A 21034-nucleotide genomic window follows, 5' to 3' on the forward strand; every position below is an offset into this window, starting at 1 on the left:
AGGTTGTATTACAATATTTTCTGCAATGTTTAAATTGGCATGGCTGATTTTCAACAGCTTCTTTATGGAGCACAGCACCTTGTCATGAAAATATTCTTTTTTGTACGAGTTAAACTGACATACTACAGCAAGCGAGTATTTTATTTTACTTCTACTTTAAAAAGCAGACCTTACTGAGGAGTGTGGTGATAAAATCAATATACAACAAAATAGATTCTCAATTAAAACATCACATGTAAAACATGTAAAATAGAAACTAAGAGTTACTTCCACATGTGTAGTTCTTGAGTGGAAAAACAGAGCAATAAAATGCTGAAAGTTTTTTTTTTTTTATAAGATTATTCACTGGAATTAGAACATGTTCCTGCTCTGCAGTAGTCTCAAACTGACTTCAGTGAAAGTAAGGCTGTCCCATTAAAATAAAACACAGACAAAGCAGCAAATAATACAAGCTGCAAAACCACAACACAAACAGGACAAATTAACAATGGGCCAACAAAGTAAAAAGCAGTATCGGACTGCAAGTTACACCCAAAAGGAAATATGAGTAATAAGGTTTAAGTAATATTTGTTCTCAGTTTTACCATAAAACCACTTGTAAATTTCCAAATATAAAATAGAGCTTTGTTGTTGGGGAAGAAGATATATCTGCACAGAATATTTAAAATGAACACCACCAAAACTCTCATCATCACAAGACACACCGTCAAGTTCTGCAGAGTAGGGCTGCAAGGGCCAAGACAACGGAGTTTATCTAAACCGCATTGACCTATGCAGTAAAAAAGTACCTTCTATCACAAAGTCCATAGTGCCATTCAGTGGGTGACAGGATGGTCAGCGCTTCTGCCTGCGACTGTGGCTGATGCATACTTTTTAATCATACTTACTTCTCCTGCCCAATGGCATGGCATAGCCCTGCTCTTCAAAGATATACAGTTCTTCCTTCACCATAGCGCCCAGTTCCTGTATACCAGCAACTAAAACTCAAGAGTTCAGCAGTAACCTGCTCTCACCTACATGAATCTCTGCAAAATCCCTCAACTGGCTGTGCGCCTCCTCCTCCTTTGCCTACTGGCACTGCATATCCAGCTCTTCACAGATGGGCTTCTTTACTGCAGCTTTGAGAGGCGGGGAGTGAGCACATGGCAAGACCAGGTATGACGCTACATGCAAAACCTGTGTCAGTATAGGCATGTAATTTTAACAGTGCAGAGTAAAGCCCGCCCTCACGTGCAAACATGACTCCTCTGGATTTCTGCTGACCCATACTACAGTAGAAACGTAGCTGACTGTTAGCTAATTACACCTATGGTGACCTCACAGAAATAAAACTCAGTCAACCAAGATTTGTAAACTTACAGCTAAAACAATTCAACCTGGGCAGAAACAGGCAGAAAGGAGAGCGTAATGTTTATAGCTGGCAGATGGTGCGTTACTTTTGATATGAAAGAAATAATTTATGGTAAAGTAATACAACACCCCTCTACCAGTCAAACCTTAATGAGAGAGACTTAAGAATTATATCCTACTCTCTTTAAAGAACACTTATTGGTCAGAGAAAAGGGCCAGTTTTGCTGAAGTATTTCCAGGACTCCCTGCTCCCAGGAAGGTAACTCTAAAAGGGAGTCACAATGTTTCCCCCTAAAAGTCCATCAAGTGTTGAAGGAAGTTTACCACAAAGAATACAAACTTCCCAGGATTTCTCTGCCAGCTCTGTGATACCCATTTCCCTGTATCTTCAGAGGCCTGAATAAGAAGGCTAAACATAAGAAATATCTATAGACTTCCAAATAAATGGTAGCATTTTGTTGTACACAGACAGAGCTTTACTCACTCTAGTATCTTTTTATAGCACAGTCTAGGAGGGAGCAGGCATTCTTACATCAATGACTTTACAACACTGATTCACTCCTCCTTCCCCTTTCCTAGAACAAGTCTGTTCATATCAATTATTCTCATTAAAATTCTATTGACAGTGAACCAGTTGTGAAGAAACCAATCTTAAAAAAGAATTCTTATGTATCAAAACAATGAAAAAAGGTTAAAAAAAAGAAGTAAGTAAAAGATAATTACAAATTAAAAGACAATTAAAAGACTGTTACTAAAGTAACAGTCACTTAAACCTCACAAAAGCAAGAACACTGATATCTCAGAATGCAATTCTATTCACCTGTGTACTGAAGACTCCAAAACCCTGTGCATTTAGCATGGCAAACCCTGCCAGTCTGTATTTGCCATTTTGTTAAGGACAGAAGGGTGGGCACAGCTGTGAACATCTTTAACGGAATAGGTTAGACTATTTTAGTGCTATGGCACTATAACCTGCGCTGGTCATTGATCTTGGACTCGCGTTTTCATTTTCCTGCTGAATAAGATGATAAACAAAAATAAATACCAACAAATGGCTAACTGGCATGGCAGTAAAGTGAAGACATTAGAACAAAGGTATCATGGGCACTTCCACCTCTCTTGTAAAATAAGAGCAAGTTACATTATACGTTCAGTAGTCACATTCAGGTTGCATAGGCAGTTCCTCAGCTGCTATTTGGGAAGGGCTGAACAAACTCATTCAGTGTAGGCGCAGAAGCAGACAGTGAATACTGGTTGCTTTCTTTTGCTAGGCTGCCAAAAGTCTTTAGTGCAAACTACAGCCCCTGGTTAAAGTCAGTGAATTGTGCTGAACAACTCTGAGAACAGCTCTATGAAAACAGAGTTCCAGCTAAGGTACATCTCATCTCCTATGTCTTAAAAGGAGTACGAGACGCTCCCAAACCCCCACAGGTCTGACAGGAAGGAAGCACAGAGGGAAAATTGCTCATGTGGTTCTCCTGAAGAGCTAGTTACTTGCCAGCCAAACTAATGACAGCACAGTGCCCTTACATAAAGCACGCTGCAAGCAGCTGACCAGACTTATGCACTGTATACATCCAGCCCTTGGCCTTTTGACCACCAGAACAGGGGAGAGATTTAAATTTCTTCTGCTGTGCCAGCTGCATTCACCCAACAGCCAGGGAACTGCAGGCAGCCTTCTGCGAAAGTCTGCTGCATGTGGTTTTCTTGTTTTTTTCCCCTCCCCGCTGGAGAAAATTGGGAGTAGTGTGTGAATCAGATGGATTATCCCAGAACGTTTTCCCTGTTTACTGAAAAAAAAAAAAAAAAAAAACAGAAGAAAACAAAAAAAGACCCGCAAACCCCACAATCCTTTCAGCCCCAACACACCACTCCAAATGTGCAAATGTACTGCTCACATATAAGAAATGGTGAGCATACATTCAGTAAGCAGCAGGAGGAGTCCTGGGTGCCCAGGTTGACTGGTGACACGCTAAACCAGTTCTACTCACGGGCAGTAAATTCAGCATTCCTCAGATCCACAGGAAGGGACAATTTACTCAGCACATACAGTCGGCCTATCCACAAAGGTAAGCATGTACCATAATACGCAACTCTACCCAGAAGGAAGAAGCTTTCGCTACAAGGAAGCTGAACTTTCCCGGGCCTGCATGTTTTTGTTTCAGAAAACTTTATACTCCCCCAGTGCAGAGTTTTAGGATCTACCCCAACTGCTCTGTCACAACTGAACCAAGTAGGCATATACTTTTGAAGTGATCAACAGCACTTCTTTCCCCACCTTTTTTTATTTCCAAAATATGCTTCTGAAAGCACTTCACAGTGTAATTTCTTTTTCATTGAGGATTCAAGTTTCAGAGGCAACACGTGAATAAAACTGCAGAAGTATCATTTTCCCAACATTTGTTGGATCCTATAAAGGAATGAACACCTTGTTAATGTCATTCACCTTTAATTCCCTGATTCTATGCAAAACTAACCGTCATCACCTAAAGCCTCTAACTCTCTACTCAGCAGTTTAATTAGAAAGATGATCATTGATTAATCCACTGGAGTCACTCTGGAGAAGGTGTGATTTAACAGAGATCATTCTACCCCAGAGAAATATGCAATAAGTAATTCTGGATTAAATTGCTTTTCTCTTTATTCAACTTTTAAAAGAGCAAAAAAACACAACACAGCACAGCAGCAAAAAGCCTTATCTTTTTTTTTTTTTTTTTTTTTTTAAAGGAAGATTCACATTTTGCTACCTTGGATTTCATAGCCATCTGTTTAACCTCTTTAATTATTGTATTTCTTTAAAATAAGTAACCCTAGGCAGGAGGTCCAATACCCATTTGCAGAGCCCTGCCAAAAAACTGCAGACATGAATACTTGGCTGAGGCTAGCAGTAAAGGATGACATTGTCACTTGATGGGATTGAACTGTAGGCCACAGTGTTACCTCTCACATCTGAACTGGGTATACTCTGAACTGGGTATACTCGCATCTAACAAGTGGGTTTCAGTGTACCACCTATAGATAGAAAATACAAAACCTTTACGGGTTTCCTCATTGCCCTCGCTTAAAACAAAACAAAACAAAAAAAACAAAAAACCACACATGCTCTCGCCTTCATCAAAAGTTTTCCAGCTGCAGGCAGGCCTACATCTTGCTCCTGAGTCTTTTACCGCTGGAAATGGGTAGCTATTCCTTGACCATGCCTATACACCGCAACTCATGTTGCCCTTAAATAGTTTGGTACAGCTCATGCTTCCCTTCTCCTTAGGGTCACAGCTCTAACTGCTTGTGCTTTGAACAGCAAGCAGGACTGGCTAAATTTCTCTTAAATATCCTCTACATGTTAACAAAAGGCATGCCCACGGCATGATCTCCTTGCCAACTGTCCCACTTGTGACTAAGTGGGAGGTATCTCCTTCCTGCAGGTCTAGATGTAGAATGGCAGATCCCCAAGTGAATTCAAGCAAATAAACCTCTGGCTCCCCTTCCTGTCGTCCGGAAAGCTTTCCTTACCCTCCAATCCTCCCCTACAAGGGAGTCCTGCAGAGCTTCTGGTACACAGTTAGAGGATTTTTCCATTGGCATCTATCAACTTAATGCATAATCATTAATATGTGACATCAGCAGGAGTCAAGAGAGAAAACCATTAGTGCATCAGTATGGCATTTTAAGAGTGTCCAGGATCAATCCTCTGTGATTCACTTCTTCTGGTGCCATTATGCCCACTGGTGAAAGGTTTTTTCTGAAATCCTTTATTTCAAGGTTATTTCATAACCAAGAAGTTATGGAGACAAGCAAATAAGCCCAAGTTATTTCAAGGGCTGGGGCCAACAGCTAAATCTTACTGAGGCTTTCCGATAGCCTTGTCAGCCCCCACGGATCAGTTCAGTGATGCGGACTTAAAAAGAGGGTTATCGATTGAAAAGGGACACAGAAATAGTCAGAACTGAGCCTGATCTATTTGTGGTCAGTCACAAAACTCCACCGCTTTCCAGCAGTGAAGGGATTAGATCGAGAGAGAGGGAGGGAGGGAGGGAGGCCTCATCACCAGCCCGAGTCTGTCAATTTTGGAACACTTTTGTACTGAAGTAACTTAAGAAAATAAACTTTCTCAGCCAGGCAGAGATCAGTCATAAACGATTTCTGAAATGGAGATGAACCCTATTATTGTGTATTTAAAGCAACACTATAAACCACGCCATATCTATATAAAGCAACACTGTGAGCTTAAAGCAACAGCAGTGTCATTCTCTGTCAGAAAGCAGACTGAACACCCCAAGAGAGATCCACAGCCGACACTACTGTTTGGGAATGAAACTGCAGATATGAGAAGTTAATGGAAAAAAAGGCCTGCCTGATGGAAAAATTCACTCTTGGGAAATCCATTAATTTTTCAAACTTTATATTATAATGACTACCCACCAGAAAACATAAGATTTTCTTTTAAAAAAAATTAGCTGTTCATTTCCTAAGTAAAGTCTCAAAACAAATGAAAAGCTTTTGCAGAAAAAAAGTTAGAGGTTATTTCTGTGAAATCCTCTATGAAGCTAACAAAGAACACCCCAAAAAGTTGCACATAGTAAAGGTGAGCTTCAGATTCCCATAAAGCTAGCAACATTATCAAAAGCTCATCGCTCACGTCTCATGGTAGATACCAAATTTAACAAACTTAGATACTTACACTTTACAGACACCACATTATAGGAAATGCTTATGAACATACAGCATTAGCTTACATTTTTCTAAGTACTTTAATTTACTTTTCTAGCATATTCATCTTATATCCTTTTTGGAACCTTATGTCATACACAAGAAAATAGACTAGTATTTTAACGTTGTATTTTTATCAGGATATTTGTAATTGGCTAAAAGCAACAGAAGTGGCTGGAAAAATACCTGACTTCAAATACTATTCTGAAAGATAGACCAAAATTCTGTCTTTATGCTTAACGATGTTTGTGAAACATTTGGCACATCTGGTCAAGAGAAACTTTTAAGAGAAACACTGAAATTGTTCTTGCTAACCTCAGGACTCGAGCTTGCTGTGAAGTTACCCACTATTAACTGCAGCTGCCATGTAGGCAAACCTATAATTCGCCACAATGATTAAATCTTATCTATGATATTATAACACAGAGGCCTTGAACTACTTAATTGTTTTAGATCACTCGACAACCAACATGCTTTTTCCAAATTAAGAGCAGAACGTTGACACTGAAGATAAAGTTTTTACTTACAGAACATCATTAATGGCATTTTTGTTGGTTGGGGCACGCTCAGGGTCTATGATGAGCCCTAGTAATGCTAAGGAACAAACAGAACGTCCTAACAGCCTCAAGGGGCTGAAAATGCTCACTAGTGTACCAGAACTACCGCACATGCTAGGCCATCCATGGTAACCATCTTTGGGTGTGAAATGCAAATCACATTGCATTGCAAGGGGGACAAAACATCATTTTTCTTCATCGTTAGCATGGCAGATTACTAGAAAGACTGTGAAATACAACCTAGTCATTTGTACCTAACTGGCAATTACCTATTCGTTGAGATCCTGAGCTATTTCTTAGCCCACTAGCTTGGCTAACACAAGACGTTGACAGCATTTCCCTCTCTCTTTCCATCTCACCCTTGCAAATACAAACATAGGCCTTTCCCTTCCAGCAAAGCTCCTGGTGCCTGATAGTTATCACAACTCAGGAAACAAAAAGCTATTTAAGTTACTGTAATCAAAAGCATTTCCTCTAGCTCTACTTAAATCAGTTAGCACTTCTCACAAGGAGAAAGTGTTTTATGCATTCTGAAAGAGGTGAATCTGTTTTAAAGGGCTTAAAATAGGGGGAGGTGAGAATCAACCATACTTTCATCAATCAAAAAAAAAACAAAGAACAGAACAAATGTAGGACCAAAGAACCCAAACTACATGAAGTACTTAGCTCCTGATTTAAGTAAAGACTGGTGTATCTCAGCTGCAACTTCATTCCCACCCTCAGACCTCCCCTTAATCTCCTCGGCCTCTGGTCATCAACCTTTGTTAATCAGTTTTATTCAACAGCTTAAAGGACAGCATGTCTTAGATTCCTGGGTTTTTATGTTTTGTTTCATCCTCCATAAAACATTCTAGTAGCATTTTCGTGCTTCTCTGTTTGGAAATAAAGTAGATAGATCAAACGCTTTCAATAAATTGAACTCCTTTATTCACGACTCCAAGAGTTGTAAGTTTAAAATAACAAAGAAGTTTTGGCAAAATCCTAAAAGTTGGCAGTGTTAGAGCCCCGCTACAACCTGGGAGAAAGGAAGGTAGAAGACAAAGTCGATCCTGATCCTTTTCTCAAACTTCGGGCATCGCCTCTTGTCCCAGGCCCTCCAAGAGTGGTACAAGGACCAGATCATGCATTCTATGCCCAGCTTCAGATGATGCACTTTATTATAAATAAAACAGTAGTGATTTCATCTGCTTTTCGATTACTGTTTCAAATATGTCTTTGCATAAAGCTTGACTGAATCTGGAAGGCTATTAAACACCCAGATGTGTTTTTCTCTGACAAAGCAGAGGCAGCTGGAACGGGGGGGGGGTGTTACCCAGCCTGATACTCTGTACCACCCAATATATTCTTTACCCCAGGCATAGACAGAGGCAGGTGGGGTTGAAGCATGTTTTGTAAAGTAGGAGTATTCAAAGATTTTAATCAGCAAGCCTCTAACTTGCATTCTTGAGCATGTGCAAATAACAATTTTCACAAACTTGGGTAGGTTGGCAGATCTAGATTAACTTCCACAGGGGCTGTAAAAGGTAGCCTGACATCCCGCTCCGCTCCCTGAAGGTATTACAGGTCTTCAAAGGAATGACTGGCTAAGTAAAGTTGACAAAACCATCTGATTGTCTGTAATGCATTCTTTTAAAAACATTGCAGTACTTCTGTTGAAAATTTTTCCAAGAAAGTTCAGCCTGAAGCAAAAAAAAAAAAAAAAAAAACTGTGGAAAATTGTTGTATGAATGAGTGAAGGCTGGCAAAAACTAAACACTGTTGAAAATGCGATGTTATAACAGAATAGAGGATGCATGCTTAAAGGTGCTCCTACTACCTCCACCTCTAATATTTTATATATAATATTGCTTAATAGAGTTAGAAATATAAAAGGATATTAAAACAGCTTTAAAACACTAATAGCCCACCCTTTTGGTTGTTGTTGCTTTGATATTTCACATAGCAAAAGCCAGTATTATTGCACTTTTAGCAATATAAAGTATGAAATATTCAGATTTCCGTGCTGAAAACCCCTGCCTTGGGAGCAAAGGAATGGAAGGGACCACTTGGTTCAGCAAGTCTCGGTACAAGCAACCACACACTGAAGATGTCTAATTTGAAGGGTTTTTGGAATATATAATCTATCTGTTCACATCATGATTCACAAAAGACTTCATGAGACCCAGTACGAAACTCACAGCCTGTGGGAAGGGACCAAAGCCACAATGTGTAAGAGCGCAGGAGAGACTGAAGGCCTCACAAGGGTCCTACCATAATGCAGAATTTTCTATACTAAATGACACGCTTCCATCACCAGTTCCCCATTATTTATGAAAGAAAAGCAACCTGCTAACTCCTAAAAAGGAGTTCTGAACAAGTTACGTATAGCTTCTGTCACAATTCACAGTAAATCCACTACCTACCAACTGAAGACCCTTTGGCTCCCAAAGTCAGGATGGACCTTAACGCTTCCTCTATAGTTAATGGAGAGAGAGGACAACTCATGTCCATAAGACAACACAGACTAACTGAGCAAAATCCCCTCTGGAGCTGACTTTCTCCACTGCCTACACAGACAGCTTGGAAGGCCAAGCTCTTAACTTGGGCACCTCAGTAAATTGCTTATCTTCAGTAAGAAAAATCTGAGCCACAGAATATCTTTCCTACTTCTTTTTGAACAAAAACAAAACAAAAAAACAGAGAAAGACAATTATTTTTTCAATGATAATGCAGTTTTCCACTAAGGGGCTGATACTCTGGTAAAAATTGAAAGTTATAATGAATCCTGGAACTCATTGGAAGCCTTCATTCTTAAAAAAACACAATAATGAAAGGCTTACATATGAAATTCAGCAGTAATAACTTTGGGGTCACATCTGTAGAGATTTCTTTGGCAAAGTTTCCACTGACGACACTTAAATGTGATTTCAGTGGGTGTTCTGCCTGAGAAAGGACTTTAGGATTGGCCTATGCTCTGTATATTTAAGTCACCCCAGTCCCAGTATTATGCAGCGCCAACCAGTCACAAAACTTAGCATTATTTAAACCATTTGCGTGCCAGAATCTCCAATTGCAGGGTGCAAAAGCCAACAGGAAGCATTGATCATTCCCTTAGTAGCAAACAAAAATGCAATCTTTTTTGCTTGGTTTTCTTATGATATCATTTACCTTCTATTATAGCAATTTCTTTTTTTAAATCATGGATTTGCACAGTATTTAATTTGCCAGTTTCCTCATATAGATATAAATTTACTGAAATAGCCGTTCACAAAAATCCAAAGTCCAGGGGTGGAGGCCTAAAAATAAGTATATGTAGTTTAAAGTCTTGCATATCCATACATGATACGAAATCTGGTTCTCTTCTGGTGACCCATAAAATGGGAAGAATGGGAAAACCACAAACAAGCAAACAGAAAATAAAAATTTGTATCTTTTGCCCTACCCCCTCAAAATTGTATGGATACTTCAATGCAACCACTTGACTAAACGTTTCAAATGTTGGGTTTTCAAAGTATTTAGCCATACAAACTATCCTTTTGTTTCTGTTGGCTCAAAATGTTCTCAGGCTCATGAATTCTTCCTTAGGTCTTATTATTTAAAAAAATACAGCCAACATTGCCTTTATAGAGTAAGAAAACCTGAGTATCGTTTTCCAGTTAACTCTTCTGGATCTTCATGAAAGCAAAGTCAGCAACAACAATTTCAGGTCAGGTTTTCTAATCATTGCACCTAATCATTACCATGTCATAGTATTTTATTTCCCAAGTAGTGACATAGAAAAATCTCTACAGTCATAACACCAAGTCACAAGAGTAGCGGAACACAGGCTCTAAAAAGTTACAATGGGCCATGTACTACTAAAACAATGAGCAGTAGTAGGCAGCGCTTACTGCCCTAGTGCATACCACAATCCTAAAAATACTTCAAACAAGCAGCAGTTCTTTAATTCGAGAGACTAAACAAATCAGACCTGACACTGATCTCTCACTGAATCACAGAATGGTTGAGGTTGGGGGGGGGGGCCCTTGGAGATCATCTGGCCCCACCTCCCCTGCTCAAAAAGGGTCACTTAGAGCAGGTGGCCCCAGACCGTGTCCAGACAGCTTTTGAAAATCTCCAAGGACGGAAACTCCGTAACCTCTCTGGGCAACGCGTTCCAGTGCTCAGTCACCCTCACAGCAAAAAAGTTTTTCATGTTCAGATGAAATTGCCAGTGTTTCAGTTTGCGCCTGTTGCTTCTCGTCTTGTCACTGGACACCACTGAAGAGTCTGGCCCTGTCCTCTTTACATCCTCACTTCAGATACTTGTACACATGGATCAGATGTCCCCTCAGTCTTCTCTTCTCCAGGCTGTAGAGTCCCAGCTCTCTCAGCCTTTCCTCATCAGAGAGATGCTCCAGTCCCTTCGTCATCTTAGTAGCCCTTCACTGGACTCACTCGAGTCACTCCGTGTCTCTCTTGTACAAGCTCAAGTGTTTCAATATACTCTGACTTCATCAGCACTTCTAGGCTGTGTTTTTAAACTGACATACAAGGAAATTTTATACCTCCTTAACCACTCCTTACCCCTACCTCCTTAACCTTTCAAGTATTTTTTCAGCCTTTCATACAACTTTGTACTCTGTGATATCAGGGATTAAACAAGTGATTCTTCTCCGCTTCCATATTTTCCACTTATTTAACCTCACTCTCAAATGATTAATTTATGATGTCGTTATTTCCATAGCAGGTTAATGATTTCACAACCAGCAGCTGTCAGCAAGTGTCTCAGCAAGTAAATGAAAAAGGCTGCTTCAAACACAAGCCACTTCAATAGGAATGAAGACAATATAAAAAGGTAACAGCACAGACTTTCACTCCCTTAAAATACTATGTGTATACTTTTTGCAAGTCTTCCCCTTTTTTCCCCCCCAGTCTTCCTTCCTGTTGTGTTCCTCAGAAGCACAAAAGCCAGCAAGGAGGAATTCAGAACAACTCGAAACAGAAACATACTTTCGCTTCCTTGCATGTAAGTTTCTCTAACCAAATTGAGGAATGAACTCAACAGCAGGGCAGTGAAAATCTGATCACCACTATTTTGCTAAAGAAGCACTGATTGCAATAATTCCTGAATTAAAAAACAGTATTCAAATGACAAGAAATATGAGCTTACGAGCCGACTCTTCAGTCAGAGAAATGTGATTTCTTCCAGCTTTGAGGAATGTGACAATAACAACAAATCTTCTGCTTGATAAGTGGCAGGCAATTTTCCATATAAGGTGAAAAATGTGCAACAGCCACTCATGCAACACTGTTAATTCTCTGCCTGATCTTAATATTCAAGAATATAAGTGAACATATAAATCAATTTTGCAAATAAACATAGGAAGTCCGTTTTGTATGCTGATAGCTATAAGCCATCTAAACCACGCTCAGTGCACAAGGAATTTTGAACTTAACCATTTAATCCCTTTTAACACAGGCCGCATTTAGACTTGGTGTATATAACCTCACCAGCACATGAGTTGATGTAAATCTGAAACGTACGGGCCCAGTTTAATTCCTAAATTCCCTTTATACTTTACCGTACCCTGGTAATCCCATGCATTCCTTGCTCTGACTAATAAACTTGCTGCTGGCAGCGTGGCAGGCGCACGAGTGCCTCAGCAGAGGTAGAGGGAGAGGAGGGGGCTGCACGGCTGGCTGGAAGCTAGCAGAGCGACGCGGCCACCCCTCATTAGCTCTGGGTGCTCTCTGGGCTCACTGGGAGCGGAAGCACAGAGCCAGCAGGCTATCAGCACATGATGACTACTACTACTACTTTTCATCAGGTTTATGTTAGCTCTTGTTGTCAATAATCTCTAGATAATAACAACATAAAAATAAGCAGTGTTTGCAAAGTCGTCTACGCGTTACAGAAAGGCTGCCGACATTGCTCATTAAGAGCCTGATAGAAAGATTTCACTGATTTTAAGGAGCTCTCCATCAGGCTGTTGCAACAGAGAAAAACTCCTGTCTCAGACAATCGCTTTTGCACAAAGCGAGGTACAGCACCTGCAAAAGATCCATCAGACCTGGCAAAGTAGTCCATTTTGTTTTGAAAGTAGATCTAAGTCCTAGTGCTCCCCATTTCTCTGTTCACGTGATGGAGTTACCGTAATAGTCTGACAAACTGACTAATGACTCAGCTGGCACCCCAATGGTCCCTTTTTTAGGAAGAAAACAGCAAGGGTCAATACTCCCAGCTGCCTGCCTGGCTTTGGGGCTAGCATTTTCATGGGTGGGATGTAACAGGCCACGGCTTCTGCCGAGAAGATGGCTTTCTTTGCAGAGGGTTGGGAAAAAGAAGGATGGTGTTAAGGTACCCAGGAGCATTGCTTGCATTTATCCAGCTACTGATTTCATGGCAAGTAATAAACGTTAATGTCTTCCTGAAGAGTTCCATCAGCAAACGAGAGGCTGTAACACAGGGCTGACAGCAAAAGGGAGTAAAAGAAAGGAGACTCAGAAAAAATCCCCAGGGTTCTTTCGAAAAAGACTCAAGAGTTGACAGGATTATCAAGAGACAGAAGACTACCTACTCTGTTACTTAAAAACTCATTGGCAATGAGGTGAGAGAACAAAAGGATGAATACTATTAAATTAAGTTTTTTTTACAAAATCTCAAAGTCTGTGAACCACTCTTTCAGAATACGTGCCGTAGAAGTCTACGAAAGGAGAGGCAGGGAGGGGAAGCGTTCACACACACTGCACATATACATACACAACGTAGACGTTCCATGTAGGAACGGAAGAAAGGAAAAAAAAGACACTCAGTTTTCTTTAACCTTGATGAAAAAAACAGGGAAATTTTTGATCTGATTATTTTCATTCCAGAACTTTCTTTACATCAAAGATAGATCAGGCAATAGCTTCAAATTGCCAACACTTTCCTAGTTTATCCACATTTAGCCTATTTGCAATATTCGCAAGGCAAGAAAATTTGATATGACCTGCTTTTATTAAAAAGCACCTGCTTTGGTGCTTTCAAAGACTTATGAAAATGCATGCAACTTTAAAAACAAATATCAAAAAATACATCCAAGATCAAGAAAGAAAAGATGCGTGAGGAAAGCTTGATGGAATGGAGGAACAGCTCTGGGAGATTAACGCATTTAATATGTTCCTGGGAAACAGAGACAAAATCATCTATCATAATTACTATAACTATTCACCTGCAGAAATACAAAACAAACCAACAAACCAAACAGCCCAAAAAAATCACTTTAGGTGAAACTTGTTCCCTTTTCAGGATGAGTATAAAACCAAAAGGGACTCAGTTAAACTGGATAACAAGCTAATATTGCTGTTTTAGTGCTCATGTGAGTGAAGAAGACTAGTCAACATGGATATAATCCCAGGCACCAGTCTATTACCATCTAAATCACTGAAAACACTTAAAGTGGTGTATATACTGGGCTCACTGGAATAACCAACCATTTCATTCAGCTGAAGCTGTGACATCAGAAGGAGTTGTGTGAGAGTTGCTGTCTGACAAGCAGAGAGTATCAACAGTCACTCACTGAAAGTGAGTGACATCTGAAAGTTTTTTTCCACAGAAGGAACTTCTGGTAATTAGCAACCTGCCTTCATACCAGTGGCCTAGAGGTGAAGGCATCATTTCCTATTATTAATTACCTAGGACACAAAATCCTAACCCACTAAAAACTTCTCCAGAGGTTTGTGGCTGTCAGAGATTCTATCTTGTTGACCTTCTTACACAGCACCTATTGCCTTGCTATGTAAACACATATGGCCCATGAATTATTACCAGGCAGCAGGCACTGGAATGATATGCATCTGGACTTTAAGAGTCAAGTTGCTGTATCTTCTCTGAAATGGAATCAGGAGAATAAACTCCAAACATTATTTCATTCTTATAGAATGACTCTTTGAGCATGTTTAAGAGACATTCACATCTAAAGCACATTCTCATTTCCTGGAATCTTATCTGATCTAAATCCCATAAGGAAGTTTTCAGCGGTGTATGAAGATGCATGCAAATCGACAACACTCCAATTCACTCAGATGAAATAAAATAGTAAATTTAATGAGGAGGAAACTGGAGCTGTCAAATTATATCTGAACTAAGAAAAAAATCTAACCTTTTTATGTAAATTTACTCTTAAAGAAAATATTATACGTATTGCTTAATTCAGATGCTAACTCTGGTGTGGCTAAGCACAAACATGCTAACAGTTGCCTAACTTTCTAAGAAGAGAATGCAAAATGGAATGTCTTTTATCCATATGATAGCAAAAAACTTATATGGTCAAAGCATTAGCTTGGAGCATTTGCAAATTTAGCTTCAGAAATTACGGCTCCTTCTCTAAAATAGTTCAGAAGGTATAACGGTAACCAGGAAAAAAATATACTAGAGAGAACTTTTGCTGCAGCTTGACAGGCATGGCTCCCTCATAACCTTCCTATGTGAACTAGCAAGTCAGTTAATCATTCTTGTCTTTTCTCTCCAAGATTGTATGTGTGTGTGTATATACACACACATATATATAAACACACGTATATATATAAAAATATATATACACGTATACACAGACACACGCACAATTAAAACACAAGTAATGAATTGGAAAACTTACTCAAACCAATGATGACTAAATTATTGATAATACTTCATACCATAATACTAAGTGCAATATAGTATATGTATTAAGAATTGAGATTTTGTGAACAAGAAACCTCAACTACAACAATTCTACAAAGAAATCCTTAGTGACGAATGGAAATAAAAGGTCAGCAAAATATGAAAGTTCCTCCTAAAAGATCTTTGGCAGAGGAAGATAACTGCACAGTAAGAACGTCTTATCTCGAGAGGATACGAAGAATACAAGTGAACAAAAAGTTAATATCCAACTCCCATCCTGAGAACTAAAACCAGTTGGTTGCACATAGCTTGTTGAAGTATTTACCAAACATATTTTATTTGTGAAACGGTCTTCCCTGTAACACAGGAATCCTAGCGAGAAAAGAAATATTGCAAGAAATAATGATATCAACATTGGGATCAGAGGAAATAAAAAGCTGATAAAAAAGTAAACTATTTCAAAAGAAATAAAGTATGTTTTAAGTCTATTTATTGGTCAAACATAGTTCAGAACCCGGAAAAACCTTGTATTGTGGTTTGTGATGGAAAAAGTGCTTTAAATAGCCAAGACACTTTTTGTGATGTCTCAGCCCTACTTGTTACTTTTTATAGCTGGCATGCTGAATGTTCTAATTTCTATGCCAGTTTTACACAAATAAGAAGTAGCTACTGATTAAAAACTGGCTTAGTCTGAATTCAGTTAATAGCATTTGATATCTTCCCCTCCTGCACAACTGTGATCCGAAGTTTATAAACTGCAGGGGGGTGAAAACTAATTGACTAATGGCAAATTCGAAAGCATCAATAAAAGAGTGCTCAAAGTAACCCCTTAAACTTGTTTTTAGCCTACAGTATACACACTGCCATTTACAACAAAAGATTTAGTGAATAATCTGTCATTATCGGTCCTAGATTACATACTTTTCAGATGGATAACTATGCATATTGAGATCTTGCAGGACCTGTTTTCACACAAAACAGTTGGGTCAGAGATTTGTCTGTGACAACTCGTGACAGATATTTTCATCCCAAGCATTACACCAACAAAAACCCAAATGTTTTATAGTCCTAAACCCCCTTGTGTATCACTCCAGGAAACATTTCATCAGGACAAAATTGCTGACAGCCAAACACTGCAGCCAATCCTAGTCCTGCCAATGAAGGACTGGCTCCCAGCAATACATATTCTAATGTTCTTTGTAGCCTAAATTTAAACACTTCTAGAGACCAGACACCCATCATTTCCCTGAAAAAAATCTTCTATTACTTCTAACATCTGACTGTGAAAATGTTCTTCCTGATATTTAGATTAAATTTACAACTTCCAATTTTAACCATTCATAATCTATCGCAGCATTTTAAGTAATAACCTCTTCTACATAAGGCTTATAGCTTTCAAATACTCAGATTATTACATTATCCCTCTTCCCATTATCACTAAGCTAAACTAGCCGATGTACACATCTTAACTTACTGCACTTAAATCAGACGAAACTGTCTGAGTTCTTCCGCAAACTCCCTCCAAAATGCACACAATTTCCTAAACACCATCATTGTTTAGACTACTGTGAACCGCCTAGGTATCATATAACTTCCTAAAGCTGCAGTGCCTAGACCTGAGTGCAATAGTCCAGGTGCAGTCCTGCTGCATCTGTGAGGGACAAGAAGCATTACCGCCACAGTTTCTAGAACTCAATTTCCAGGGACAAGCTTCTGCTTCCGTAAAGCACAGGTTTACCACACAGAAGCACTCTATGTCTACAGGCACCACGGTCACCCCTGCTTTCCCTCTGCTGATGATGCCGTGCCCTCCACTCTCCCCTTCCTCCCTCCTCTTTCAGGGAAGGGCCTCCCAACTACTCCAACTTCCAGCAGCAGCCCCCATATTCAGCTCCACACCTGAAGCACTTGGATGATCCGAGTATCTGCAGCGCATCTTGAACTGTTTACAAATATTGATCTCACTCCTCACCTCTCTCCTCCAGGGTCATCTTGGGCTGCTTTTTAAGAATGCCTGTTAGATCACTTGGGACCATAAAAAGGTCCCTCCTGCCCCTCCCCTGCGCTTCTCCAAGCCTGCCCAGCCCCACTCCTCCTGCGTGCAGAGGTCACCGGCCCAACCCTTTCCTCATCTCTAAGCAGGATACAGCATAACTTCCCGGCCACCCTGGGCCATCTCTGAATCACCACTTGCGGGTAACCATATCGAATCGCTCTGACATCCCTTTGATGTTTGCTCACACAGAGCGCAATCAGTGGCGACCGCTGGGGTCACACCAAAAGGCTCTCTTGAAACATACTCTGCAACGCTCACTGACGCCGCCAAATTAGCGGGATCTTTTCCATTACCAGAGGTAACGGACAAAATCCAAGGCAACAAAAGAATCTGTGGCTTTATAATATGCTACTCAAAATGTCTGCTGATGGTCATAAGACAGAGAAGGAATAAGCCAAAAAAACTGTATGATGTAGTCAGTTGGCAATTGGAGAAATCACATACAAAATGAAATGTGTTCAGCACTATTAAAAGCAGGGCAGTGGGAAATTGTCTGTTCTCCATATAAAGATCCAGTATTTTTCAATTTGCTAGCACAATATAAAGCATTTAGAATTTTATTTTAAAATTGTATATGTTAATTAAGAACTTCTTACAATATTTCTTAAGAACGCTAATTCTGTGTACCCATGAGTCTTCATTTTACAATCTTTTAGCTAGCCTAAATGAGAAATAAGAATTTTTAAATTTTCCACATAAAGAGTCAACTACCTCTTTCAATTGAGAATCAGAAAACTGTAATTGAAAATTACTGACCTCAACATACTCATTATAGACAAACCCTAAATCCAGTTAAACACAGCTTTAATGGGATTAAAGTGGCATGCAGGATGATGTATGCAACCCTGGTATGTAAGAAAAGCTGGAAAAAGAAAATGTGGATCAATCCATAAAACACTGATCCACTTTGGGAGCAGCAGTAGTTCAGTACATGAGTTGCACATCCACCTTTAACAGTACCACCCACACTTCATTGCTGGAGCTACGGATGCTGCTGCAACTGCTCCACCACAGGAACAGTAAAGTGAATTCATACAGACTTAAGCATGTAAATGTGCTCATGCCCCCTCATCCCATGAGCCTGACACACAAAATTATCAATTTGCCAACAGCTTCATTTTCAGTGTGCCAGCTGAGAAGATGGCACATTCAGTCATCCCAGACAACTGATGGACTGAAAACAGCAGAGGCATGGAGTAGGACAGCACAGCCAGCAGCCAGAAGCGCCAGCTGCCGACTTTCTCCTAAGGACTCACCATCACCTTCAAGACCGCAGAGGCTTGGAGCGTGCCCACCACTAACTGGAGGTATCACTGCTCAGCTGTAAAGAGCAGGTCCAAAGCCTGCAATTTCAACCAAGCTTCTGCCAGAAAGAAGCAGGCAACGAATGGTGAGCTACTCGCTTCACAAAGAGACGTTTTGCATAGTCTGGTAACTGCGTTCATATTTTTAACAATTCTTCAACATTCAGCCATGCACATAGTTCAACCTGTAAATGTACTCCGTTGTCTATCGCAGCTAAAAAAACCTGCATGTACAGGTAAGTACAATCCAGGCTAAGTTTCATGGTCTCTGAGTCCTTCAGTGAATATCAGAATCATTGAGCATGAGATTTTCTGCTGATCACATGCCACTGGCTACACATCTAAGGAGGCTCAGGAGGGTAAATTATTTTCTCCCAAGTCAATAGTAAATTGGCTTCCTAAATTGTCTCCAGATCCTTTCCAGACAGCAGAATGGAAATAATTAGAGGTGGTTGGAAAATGGAATTTTTGTCCTGCGGGGAAAGTCTGATAGTTCTATATTTATTTTTACCCTGACACTGGCTAAAGCGTAAGAGCCTTAAAATATTTAGTAAAGTAAAATATTCCAAGGTACTTTGATACATTGAAACAGCATCATCAAAACATTTTGACCTGTTTTGCTGCAAGACAAGAAGTCAAACAGAAAGCATTTTGAATTCAATTATCACTGTGCCAGCTAGGGGAGGATGGGTGAGAGATACAAGAACTGACAGCCATTATAAAATACAAGCGCTCCTCAGTGACTATGGATAGGAAATGAGAGGACGCAGCAGAGGCAGAGAAACGGAAGGAGAAAGGAACAGGCCACATGAAGCGCTATAACATTTGAGAAAGATTCAGCGCACCAAGAAAAGGCCGTTGGCAGCCCCCCCGGCCTTGGCCGGGTGCGTCCAACACCTCCCCCAAAATCCATGTTCAAAGCCTGGGAGGAAACCAGGACACCACTGTGGCTCATGATCAAATAAGCTGCTCACTTCTGGTAAAGGAGACTACTGAAATCACATACCCCGATGGTGAGAATAGGGGGAAGCTGGTTTTGCCTGAAAAAAACTGATGGAAGGTCAGGGCTGCTTTCGTATCCAACGTCACGTGGTGCAGATGGAGCTCTCCGAGCTCAGAAGCCCAGATTTGCCCCTGGAATTTACCTGCCTCACGTCTTCCTTTCAGATAGAGCAAGCTAAGGCTGTAGCCCCTTCATACGTACTTAAATACATACAAACATTTTTGTAACAACTGCTAAGTGTTAATGCTAACGTCTGTACACGCTGTGCATCTCCACTGCCTGCGGTCAGGACCTCCCGGTGCACACAGTCTCCTTGCCTCATGCAACTTCTGCAAGAATAAGCCATCCCTCACATGGCACCTCTGTGTGGCAGCCACATATGAGTCCATGCTAATTACTTAGTTTCTTCCCTGAGATTTCTCCTCCTTCCATAAGGCCAAGCAGCAGTCACTGGAACTGGCAGAACAAACTGTCCTCCTCCTCCTCCTGCTGCTGCTCCTGCTGCTTTGGGCGCGAGATGGCAGGAAAGTGGGAATTACGTTTAATCATAATCCTTTGTTAAGCTTCTGAAGACAAATATAAACAACACATTCTGGAGGTCTGGGCAGTGGGACCCCAAACTTTTAAAACATATTTCAGTCAGCAAACTACTTCCTGAAAACCACAAAGTCAACTTTGTCCGTTACTTCTACTGCTGCTTACAGAGTGTGGGTAAGGCTTACCTGTCACCCACATATGTACAGACCTCTCCACTGAAAGCAGCCCTGGAGGTCGGCCTGGGAGCTGAGACTTTGTGGACAAATCTGTAGAGAACTGACCCGCAAAAGTTGTATGCGAACAGTGAACAAACATAAGGTAGGGGGCTCATGCTCAACAGATATTTAGGCAAAGGAAAAGGTACATCCTACTGTCACTTCAAAAATAAATTTGAATTCTTAATAAATTGAAAAAGAAAAGTAATGGTGAGGCAGAGGGAGACAGGAATCCGGGGTATGCAGTCAAACCATAGGACACATTCTCCACCTCATGCCTGGGTAGGCATGCCCCCTCCCTGTGCTCCTCCAGTGCACCACTGCACTGGGACTGTGCAGAGCCACGCTGGGACACTTACTACTGTCACAAGGCCCTTCTGAGCACCGTCAGTTATAGACATTTCCCCATCTGTTTCCCAAGTGGTCTTTTCTGCTACCTAACCAGAGGCACAGACAAACTTTTGAAACAAGGAACTAGGTAACTCACAGTCAAGTAATGCCCTTTTCCCTAACACCTTGGAGGTGACATCTTCTTCGAGTAGCACAAAGCAGGATCCCGAATAGGAAAATGTCCAATGCCATCACTCGGTTATGGATTTTCTCTTTAGCTGACACCACCACAGAAAACCTGAGCAAATATGAATTCTACATCATCTGATTTTTGGCTTCAACAAGTGCCCTTGACCAGCATTCCTAAAGAAGA

General features: G+C 40.5%; 1 protein-coding gene across 8 annotated transcripts in view; it reads right to left on the reverse strand.

Moving 5' to 3' along the window:
• TIAM2 (TIAM Rac1 associated GEF 2) overlaps nt 1–21034 on the reverse strand; it is a 180072-nt gene that overhangs the window by 146807 nt on the left and 12231 nt on the right. Inside the window, exon 2 of one of the 8 annotated variants that reach the window (XM_068938643.1) lies at nt 3629–3760. The exons of the other annotated variants lie outside the window; for them this stretch is intronic. The gene's annotated coding sequence lies outside the window, so the exon portion shown is untranslated. The remainder of the gene's footprint in view (nt 1–3628; nt 3761–21034) is intronic. 8 annotated transcript variants of the gene reach the window in all.

This window comes from Struthio camelus, chromosome 3, assembly GCF_040807025.1.
Source record: "Struthio camelus isolate bStrCam1 chromosome 3, bStrCam1.hap1, whole genome shotgun sequence".
Taxonomy (NCBI): domain Eukaryota; kingdom Metazoa; phylum Chordata; class Aves; order Struthioniformes; family Struthionidae; genus Struthio; species Struthio camelus.